Source organism: Sipha flava, unplaced genomic scaffold (genome assembly GCF_003268045.1).
Source record: "Sipha flava isolate LNK unplaced genomic scaffold, YSA_version1 80_pilon_pilon, whole genome shotgun sequence".
NCBI classification, from domain to species: Eukaryota; Metazoa; Arthropoda; class Insecta; order Hemiptera; family Aphididae; genus Sipha; species Sipha flava.
Window position 1 is genome coordinate 724,878 of NW_020273622.1, and position 8,441 is coordinate 733,318.

Here is an 8,441-nt window from a genome sequence, read left to right on the forward strand (position 1 = left end):
TTGGTCAATATTGACTGGCATAGTATTATAATAGCAGCCAGTAATCAATATGGAATTTTACTGACTTAATATTTTCATACAATCATAGGTGCTTATAATATAAATATATTTGCTGTATATACATTTTACAGTAAACACTAGCCACTAGGTGTGTTCAATTTGTCGTTTTTTAAAAACATTTAAAATAAATAAGTTGAATCATATCTATGGAATGTGAGTACTTGAGGTATACGGTTAGGCATTACTATAAAATAATATAAAGTAGGTACATAAAAAAATATACCATTTAGTATAACAGTAAATTATAATTGTATAAGTGTAACAGAAGGTATATCTATAAACAGAAGGCTCGAATGTCCCATACAAGTCCCGTAACGTCGTAAATAAGTTCGGAGCAAATGAATTATTTCCATTGCAATTTTTCAGACAGCGAAGACCTGAAAATACATATCATATGAGTTTCACGATTTAATGGCATAGTTATACATTTATATGGCTGTCTGGGCAGGTAAGATTTAAAAAATAGCATATATTTCAAACTTTAAAAACTTTTTTACGTAGCTGAACTGTGGAATTTTTAAAATAAATTAAATTAAAAAATTAATTCCAAAAAACATATTGATCAAATTAAAGGGTTAACTTTTTAATTTAAGATTTTCAGCTCAACTGTTCACAATCGGCTTAAAATAATCACATCATTGAATTTCTTATATAACTTGACAACTGTTGGAATCATTTACAAGTACTGCGAAAACCGGTTTAATTTCGCTAAGAACAAGGTCTAAGATTGAATAAACAAATATTAGATTAAAAATTATTAATATAGATATGCGATAAGCAGGTGTATTATAAGTACTACCGGATTTCAAATATTAGATTAATTTAAAACCAAAAATAACAGTATTATGTAGATCTCCTTTCACTGATAAATATGGAAAAATCTGCAACTTGGTTTAAGCTAATGAGTTTATTGCAATGCATTCTTGAAATAACGTAAAGGATTATTTTTTTTTTAAATAAAATTATAAAGTTGCTAATTGGGCTAATTTATTTCATAATCAAATATAAAAAAAATTACTGTCTTAAAATTATTGAAAAAAAGTTTATAAAATAAAATTTTTATATGCAAGTATATGATTTTGATCGATTTGTACTTATTTTATGATTATTATTATTATTTTATTACTTTTTTATTGTTCGCTATATAAATATTATAGATATCATCAGTGTAGAAAAATATTGCACTCAATTTTTTTATATTGGCCGTGGAATATTTAGGTTGTACGGGACTTATGGCACATGCTGTGTATACTTTGAAATCGTTATACATAATATATATTATATATGCGCGTTCGAATATAATTTGAAATCGACTTTCCATCGGTGTACACAAACACAGACATACCTAAGTAGGTATAAATTACTAAGTGCCGTCGTAATATCTAATATATAGAAATGCATTCCCATATATTTTATAAATAAGAAATTAACTCCGCCGTAGTAGGTTTTTTAATAAATAATTAAAATACCATTTAATCGATACGTCTCGGCGGCACTGTGAAATATTATTTACATGGAATGGACTTCATTATTTACCACCCGTCGATATATTTATTTATTACATATTAATATGTATAAAATCGCACTACTATTAAAATTAATACCACATGCATTTCAATAAATACAATTTATTCATCAAATCCAACTGTTTTGGGGGTCGTAGACCTAGTAAAGGGATTCTTATTGTGCCTCAACTGACCCCATGGTATTCTGTAAACTAATTAGAAAAATATTATAGAAAAGACATTTTAGATTTGTAAGAATTATTTTTACAAGAAAAGTATAATTTTTTGAACTATGAACTACAAAAAAAAAATTAGTGAATTTATCGAAATGTACATTTGTCGTCAAAATACATCATGATGCATATTAAGTAAATATAGTATTTAAGTATACGGTACATCAATATAACATAAAGACCCCCCCTCCCGTACAAATTGCCCAAGTTACGCCCATGGTCGTGGCGGTTATTATTTGCACTTGGCGAACTGAACAAAAGTCTGTGAGCATCCTGCAGGACGTGTATATTCATCACAACTGTACTGTACCCTACAATATGGTTCGTGATGAATGTTACCGTTTTACTGTACATGTATATGATTTGCTCACCAACACGCGAATTTAATAAACCGAAATAATAGTAGTATATATATTACACTATAATCTCCGTTTGGAAAACATCAGCGTGATACAGGGTCGCGTGACTGGCGGAAATGGAGACGAATCGAATAATATTTCAGTTCGTCTCCACGCGGCTGGCAGCGTGTGTACAATTGTACGTATACGTACACCGGTAGTCGCGCGTCTCTCACCGCTGTGAAATACTAGACACGAAATGCTTTACAGATAACGGTAACAACACGTCCAGCTCGGCCGCAGTTCGGGCATGTGTACGAGTGTTATATATCTGTTCAACAGGGCGTAAGTCCGTAGCGGTCACTGTCGCTTCAATAAATAATAATAATAATAATAATAATAATAATATTCGGATACAGAGAGAGAGAAAGACTCTCTTGTGATTTGCAGCGGCCGGCCGGCAGTATGGTTCGAATCGCACGGTCAAAATAATTTACAAAACGTTGTGTACGACTATAATCGTCTAGACGGCTTAAAAATGCCAGGCTCGACATTTGTATGTAAAATGTCGCTGTTGGCCGAAAAACAACGTGTATCTAAAATATTCTATAACGGTACATTATATACACGTACGATCGTTAATATTGTATGTAGGTTGGTCACCGGCTATAATACATAACTTCGAACGGCACGAATTTATTCCTTGTTCCTATACGTGACGGACTTGTGCTAGGTATTATTGCGCACTAACTTCAAAGAGCAATACAAAATCAACGTCGTACATAAATCGCGTGCGCGAGACTGCGAAGATATTAAAATACTTATATTTTTTTCGGTACATGTTGTTCGTATTTTAATTTCGTTTTGATTACACTCGCGACAGGGGTTGCTCGGCGGAACGGTACGTATAGTGTGCGTGGCGGAAGAACGTCTCGTAGTAACAGCAGCTAGTGACTGTGTACAGCAACGAAGCAGACGTTTGCCAGATTTCCGGTTTCCTCTCGAAAAAAAATTTAAAATAAAAAACGCATTGAATACACAAAGTCGTAGCACGGAGAACGTGAAGAAGAATGGCTCCTCCGCGCGCAGTTGGTCGAAGAAAAGATAAATGACCTTTTTTTCGAGTGCACTCGTGTAGCGAAAAAAAAAATAATCTAAAACTTGTGCCGGTTTTCAGGCAACTATATGTCGTCGACGACCAAGTGGTCGCGCTGACGAATACGCTGCCTTCGCGCGCATATAAGGTAAGTATTACATTCTTTACATTTATACGTATACGTATACGTACATTATACGAATCTCCGTCTCGTATTATATGTATAGTATATCGCATTATATACCTGTACGATTCGACATTATAATATCCGTTTGAGTATTAATATTCATATAGGCATAACTCACGTATTATTAAAATCATAATAATTTCCGAGGTTAGGTCTAGAATCGCTGTAGCGTAAATGTGATCCAATTTTTTCTTTTTTCTTTTTCTCGTACGGAGTGTTAGGGTACGTTTGCACGCATTTTTTCCCTCCTTAATGCACATGTACGGCATATTTATATACGTGTAGGTCGCGCGAAAATAAAAATGTACGTACTATAATAATACTCCGTCTTTACTCGACAGCGAAACGTATAAATCAACAGCGCAAAATATGTTGTGTTATTAACTTTAATTATAAATAAATTTTTAGTCACCCAAACTAATTGCCGCATTTACCAGCTGCTGTTGTTGTATAAATAATTTATACATGTATATACACATACACACACGTTATATGTTTATACCAACAATATAGCTGTAGTTATTCCGACTTCTCACTTCGCTGTTCTATTTTTTGCCGTACCATTATTATGATTATACAGTTCCGGAAAGAATTTTACATCTAGACATTTTCGAGTTATTTCTGTTCATCGAAAAAAAATGGTTTTTTATCCGTTTCAATTATTTTATATTTATTATTTTTTTACCGCTAAAACACGGTTAGGGCGGTAAACGTTAACAAGTACCTGCAATTTTATTGAACTTTCATTTTTGAATTTTAATTTAAAAATTTCGTGTTGCGTATCGTCTAACAAATCACGTATAAAGTTCCAAACCATGTGTGGTACATCCACAATAGAATATCGATAGGTATACGCACATAACGCACGAATAAAGGCTTAACGGATTTCTCCGTCCAAACAGTAGGTAGTACCTGCTTCTGCTTACGTTTTATCCTTAAAGGGAGCCACAACGAGAAATCGCTTGTTCGAAGGTTGTCGTTTGAAAACTCACCTATATTATATTTATTTTTCTGATTCACTTTTTTTTTTTTTAGATTTTGAATGAATCAAGGAATGTATTGGTTTTTATTTTTTATCTTTAATATGATTTCTTTTTCTTGATTTTATCAAATAGCCACGGCCCATAACCTTGAATATTTGAGTAGGTTTCAAAAGAGTTCTATTGGATTTTTTTTTTTTAATATGTTCTGATGTATCAAATTCTTATTATAAATATCAGAATTGCAATAAATATCTAAATTATTCGAATAAAAAAAGTTCATAGTTAATATGATTTTATACAGTATTACATATTAATTTTAATATTTAGTTTCTTATAAAAGAAATATAAACTACACAATAATTCATATAATACTTTTATATGTTTTAATTTTTTTACTAAAATATTGTTATATATTTGACAAATACTGAAATACATTTTTATTTTGTACTTAAAACGTTCACAAATTAAATAAATGCATTCAAATCAAAAAAAAAATAAACACAATAGGCACTTGAGTTGTTAATTGTACTAATATATATTAATAAACATAAAAATAATAATAATAAACTCAAATACTAACTGTAATCTGGTATAGTATGCTTTTTTTTTGTAGTTCTGTTATTTTCATATAGAGTTCTAAGATTTAATTTAATACCATTGCATATTAATCTTACGAAGGATTCGTACATTTACAATAATAAAATAAAAATGTATAATTACTTATTCAATACTCTTATGCATCGAAAAATATTTTGATTATATTTTATTTATGGAGGTAATATTAAACATTGAATATGTAAAACGTATTTTTTGTTGAATGTGTACTATTTATTTAAAATACCTATAGTGAGAAATGGCAAACAAAATAACTTTTCGTGAAAGTTATATTATTTATTTAAAATAACTCCGTTTAATTTTTTCTCTGTCTATTGTTCCTAATTAAAAAAGTAAAAAAAATGTTATTACTAAAAGAAAGATAACGCCAATTGAAATGTTACATTTTTGAAATAGAGCAATCCATACTTTAATCTTCTTGATTAGTTATTATCTCTATAAACTATTTAAGCCTTTGCCTTTCTTTTATTGATTAGATTTATCTATCTATATTATTGATTCTTTCCACTTATCTGTCGTTCTCAGCTTTCCATAAGACGCATCGAAGTCATATCGATCTACCATTGTAAGTAATATCTTTTTTGTCCGGTTTCAATCCAGCCTGATTATTTCTGTGTACGTAGTAGTTCAATTCTGGTAAACCTTGATCAACCGAATTTCAAGCCGCTTTGTTTGTTCATACTTCGGAATTTTTCCGTTATTTTTCTTTGATTCATCAATTCCTATAATATTCTTCTATAGTACTATTTGTTTTTATTGTTTCTTTGACAGCATATTTTTATTATGTTGGTTTAAATCATTTAACATTATTATTATTCTATTTTTTTTTTTGTTGTTGTTGTTTAATCACGTTTATTTACTATTTTTGATTCATATCCAAAATATTGTTATTACCTATTTCCCGACTATTTTTTCATCGTATATAAATTATATTTTTATTTTTTCTCAATTTCTTAAACTAATATAATTATGTTCTGATTGTAAAATTCTTCTTTATTAGTTCTCTATTATTTTGTCGTATCAAATTATTTTTCTCTGTCGCTCTACTGATATAATAAACTTTAATCCTCATTCTAATCATAAAATATAGCAGAGAACTATTAACTTAGTTGCTTCCAGTGAAAAAGGTGTACATGAATTGCGTCTTACTAATTCGGTCTGGCAGTGTAATTTTTTTTCTGGGTTCCAGGTGTTTTTCGTGTTTCGATATATATATCACTTAATATTATATGTAAATTTTATTTTTGTTCCCGGTGGTCGATTAACAATAATAAGCAAGTTGTAAACATAAATTATATAATATATATAGGTTATACATATGTTTAATATTTAGTTTCTTACTGCTCTAAATTTTCCAAATTGGTATAAAATGTTTTATTATGCTATTAGCCACAGCGTAATAGCTGTGATTTTATAACCTACTGTTAACAATCTTTGGTACTTCTTTAACGAAATTTTATTTATTAAATTATTTGTTTAAGAATCCCTGATTTAAATTCCCGGGACGCAATCCATGTTTACTTTTTCCGCGGGACGCAACTCGTGTGTTCCCAAATATAGACTTAAAAGTTGCATTGCTTTATCTGCATACTTCACATATCTATCTATCATCATTAATAACTCAATCAATCTAATTTCTTACCATTTTGGATAGTTGATCACTTGTTTGTTCGTATATGTTCTTATAAGGTATAATGATGGTACTATCGATTTTGTAATGTACAGATATGCTACGTAATAGGATTATTTGGTTACCAATCAAATGGTCGCGGCATTATATGGCTTAATGATTCAAGGTATTTATTGTTAACTATGGAAAATTATAATTCACCATTTTCTTGCTCATTCTGGAATTTTATTTTTAGAACATTTTAAGAAAACATATATAATAAGAACAATTCTTCTATGAAATATTCGAAGTATTTAAACTGGAACCTTTTACGAGTTTTTAAAAAATGGTCAACTTATTAAAAATAAAAATTAAGAATTTGAAAAATTAATAAATAGATTTTAATCGAAATAACAGATGCATGTATAATATACATTGTATATATTTAGTAAAAAAAAAAAAAAATTTAAAACTATCCATTGAATCAGTCGCCTAGCCTCCATTACAGCCAACTGCAATCAAAAACAACTTGAATTTGGTTAAAAATTGAAAGATTCAGAGTGATATTCTTAAAATATCATATATTTAATTACATTTATTTATAATTTAGTTAATATTCTTAATAGAATCTTGCTATAGCTATAATAATTATTTAAATTACGCACTAATCGTAAAATAATTATTGATAAAACTTTTAAATATTTCAATAACTTAAAAAAATTAAACCATCACAGCTTTCCATTGTAAAATGTTTAAAGAAGACCATTAAAAGAAAAATAATGAAATGGTTTATTATTTGAATGACAAGTCATTTAAATTTAGACGTTTAAAAAAGTATTTTTAATCATTTTCAACAAAATTATGGTTATAATAAAAATAATACAACCAGAACAATTAGCACTTTGATACAGTTTGCATGTCATTTTTCTTGGTTTTCGAATAAAAAGAGAAATTGAGAAATAAATTAATGAGAATACTGTATTAATTGATATAAAAAAATTGGCAGATAAAATAAGTTTAATTAGTTAAATACAATTATAAATAAAATAGTTTTTACAATTAAATACCGTTTTGATTTTGATCCAATAAAATTCTAATTTATCAATATTTTCTCTTTTATAATTAATGATTAAATTAATTATTCATAAATCAAAATAAACATTTAAGAATAAAAGAAACTACAACAAATATTTATACAAAAATCATTGATAAGAACTAAAAGCACCAATATACAGTTTTAAATTATTATTACTAACACTTAAAGTAATTTAGTAAATTTTATTTTGTATACTTTTTACTTAATATAATTATGAAAAATATGCCCACGTAAAAATTTATATTTAGCTGTTTTGAAAAATGAATAAAAAAATGAAATAGAAAAACAAATCAATTTAAAATTGATAAGAATGCATATTAAAATATAAAAATACCTATGAATAATTTAAAATGTTTAAATTTATGTATTTATGTAGGAAATGTTTCAGAATTGGGATTATCATTATCTTCAACATTTATTACTATTGATATGTGCAGAATATCATGGTTTTTATGCGACTGAATTTATTTTGGCGAAAATAATATTAATGGAACTTGGAAATATAAACTCTAGTGAATTTATTTTATGAAAGTATTGATAAAATTCTTGTGTTAAGAATCCAAAGTAAAAATTTGTATAGTTATTGACTTACAGTAATTAACAAATAAGATAGTTGCTTTTTATTATAATAATATTGTGTTATTTAAATTAAATTTCTCGTGGTCTTCATAAAACCGTTTTAATCGTTAACACACGTTATTTTATAAGAATAGTATAAG